We start from the raw sequence: 3,466 nt of genomic DNA on the forward strand, positions 1-3,466 counted from the left end.
ACAAAAAATTCATGTGACGTCAATGGCATGTCAGTGTGGCTACTCACACGTTTCCTAAAGCACATTTTGAAACCACTGACAAGACTGGTTAACATGTCCTTTGAAATAGGAGTGTTTCCAGCTCAGCTAAAAACAGCCAAAGTGATTCCAGTTTTCAAGAAGAACGATTCTTGCCTCGTAAACAATTATCGTCCCATGTCAATTCTATCAGTTTTAAGCAAAGTATTTCAAAACTCTTTCCTTGAAAGACTCATGGATTTCCTCAAGAGGTTTGACATATTGTCTTCAAGCCAATTTAGATTTCGATAAAACATGTCAACAATTGATGCTATCATAAGCCTTGTGGATGCGATCGTGGACGGTTTTGAGGTTCTGGAGCACACAATTGGTGTATTTCTCGATCTTTCGAAGGCCTTTGATTGTGTCCACCATGCTACTCTTTTGCGAAAACTGGAATCATGCGGGGTACGTGGTCTGCCATTGAAGTGGTTGAAATCGTACCTCAGTGACAGATATCAGTTTGTAGACATTTCCAATGTTCAGTCACAGAGAGTTCCTTTGAATCAGGGGGTCCTCCAGGGATCTATCCTTGGACCTGTACTGTTCTTAGTTTATGTAAAACAATCTTGGACCATCAATTCAGAATGGAAAGGTAGTCCAATTTGCGGATGACACGACTCTTTGCGTCAGAGCAAAATCAAATACCGCTCTGGAAATAGAAACTTTTGTTGAACTGAATTCTTGTATTCAGTATTTCTCGGACTTAAATCTTGAAACAAATAATACAAAAACAAATAATATAAGTTTTTGTCTCCGTCAACAAATTAACGAAATTCGACCCATTGACATTATAGAAGACACCCTTTTAGAGGAAGTGGAATCCACTCGATTTTTAGGAATATATCTCGATAGAGGATTAACTTGGACCGATCATGTTGAGCATGTATGTGAAAGGGTTGCTTCAGCAGTTTTTGCCCTGAGGAATTTGGCACAGGGTTGCTCTTTTGGCGTTCTAATTATGGCCTATTTTGGCCTTTTATATCCCAATTTTACCTACGGTATACGCCTATGGGGTGGATGTGCCAGGATCAGATTCAATAGAGTTTTCAGGCTTCAGAAAAAGTCATTAGAATCATGTGCAAACTGAATCCAAGAGAGTCGTGCCACGATGCTTTCAGGGAGAATGGTTTCCTGAATATACCCTGCCTCTATATCTTGGATGTAGCTCTGTATTGCCGATTCCGATGTGAGTTAGTGCGGGGCAGAGACACCACAGGTATGATACTAGAGGTGGGACAGCTACAGGATGCAACATCATAGAACACTTCCATCCATAGTCCATTTCCATTCATAGAACACAGGCATCTGAACAACTTCTTTTACAAGCTGGTGTCAGATTAATTAATAATCTCCCTGAGAGCATAAAAAATGTCAACAACTCAACCATATTTAAAACTCGATTAAAGGGCCTTTTAGTGTCTGGAGTGTTTTACTCTGTAGATGAGTTTATGTTACGACCCTGTGACCACTAATTTTTCGTAACTTAATTAGTACCGATATTGAAGCCATGTATGAATGAGAGGGTGAATGTAATTTAATGTATGTATGCAAGCAATTAATGAATCTTAGAATAGCAAACTGCAGGACTTTTAGCGTTATTTATTGACGTTTGCAAATGCAATGTAAAATTGTTTGAAAACAATAAAAATATGATTGATTGATTGATTATCGCTTGCCTCACAGTCTCACCCTAGCGTAGCGAAATACGTACTCATTTCCTCTACCTCTAGATCTTGTGAGAGGTTTCCACTTCTTTTATCTGCCACTACATCACATTTCGTTAGGCATTCCCACATATTTTTCATTTTTTACAATCACTAAGAGCACCAGACAAAGACTCCCTTTTTCTCTGTCAGATCAAAATATTAAGTTCGTTTCTCACGCTTTTATGTCTGCCTCAATCGTCACTGTTCCTAGATTTTCACCGTACAGTAACTGATGTTGTTCACTGTCAATAAATTTGTTATACTCTCATACAGATACTATGGATGCTGAAAAACTGTCAAGTGCTCTTTGGAGTATTGGCGAAAAATTGATGAGTGTTTCATACCCCCACTCTAGTTGAATCCAACTCTATAATAGATATAGGAAAGGTTCGCTGTATTTTACATAACTATATACAAGAGGTGCGGCATATGAATATTAATGACGCCAAAAGTCTTCCATTCCTAGATGTGAACATTGGGCAAGGACCTTACGGAAATGATTTATATATAATAGACTGTTATGCATACTACATAGGACCCGGAGCATTGTCTTTCCAGGTAAATGAATTAAAAACTGTAACCTTGTAGCATTATATGATGCTACATACTGTGTACACATTTCTTTTCTTTCTCTTAGGACAAGAAGCTTATAAATTGCACCTAGTCCTATAAGGACCTTTGTGCAGCTCCCGGAGTGACAGGATATTCTGGATGGGCAAGGTTGGGGGTAGGGGCCGCCTTTTATCGAGATCCATGGGGAAGAATTTAGGGCACTAATCTCAAAGTCGTGTTCTCCCGGAAGAAGGGAAGGCCAGCTCTGAACCAGCCTCTCCAATCGAAGAAGGCAGAGGGTGGCATACCCTTGTTGAGGCTAGCAAGAACCTCTGAGGTTAGTAAACAAACCTCACTAACTCCAACAGTCATCTCCCGCAGTAGACTAGACCTATCGAATTGCCCTTGCACCCCAGAATCTCGACATTTGCGGTTAGTAATGTGCCGCTCCTGGACATCCATAGGGTTGCCCAGATTTAAGTGACACATCTGTTTTTGCTGTGCCCGGTGGTAGGTTTCATTTGACTGATACTACAGTCATCTAATCTCAAACCTTTAACCTTTAAAATGGATATCCACGCCTTAACCACTCACATTTTTAAACAAGAGATTAATTTGCTATAAAATACTAGTATCTCTGCAAAATTATCCCTTTTACATTGTGGTTCATTCCAATCAATTTAGGTTAAAATAATACATCACTCAAAACATGTAAGTTAACTAGAATTTTGTCAGAAAGCGAAACGCAGATTTTTTACCGGTTTTTCGTAGTATTGAACTATTGTGCGGCAGCTTCGTACAGGTTCAGAGCACTCATCTAGTGGAGCATGCACGATTTAATTATATGTGTTTTTGCTATACGGACAAGCCGTGTGCGTTTTTCCCTCTTGAAAAATATTGAGAGTGGAGTACGGACCTTATTGTTAGATCTGTGCAGTAACTGATGAACTAACGGGGTTTTGCCAGGAATAAGACGCAAAAATTAACAATTTAAATAAGTTATTACTGCCACGCCTAATAATTATTTGTTCATACATGCTATATACTATACAATGTTCTTAGTTGGTTATAAAGTAGTCTTCTGGGAGATTGGCTACACTGAAACTATTCTCACTTGATAATCATGTGTTCTTGACATTAGACAAAAA

This window comes from Homalodisca vitripennis, chromosome X, assembly GCF_021130785.1.
Source record: "Homalodisca vitripennis isolate AUS2020 chromosome X, UT_GWSS_2.1, whole genome shotgun sequence".
Classification (NCBI taxonomy): Eukaryota; Metazoa; Arthropoda; class Insecta; order Hemiptera; family Cicadellidae; genus Homalodisca; species Homalodisca vitripennis.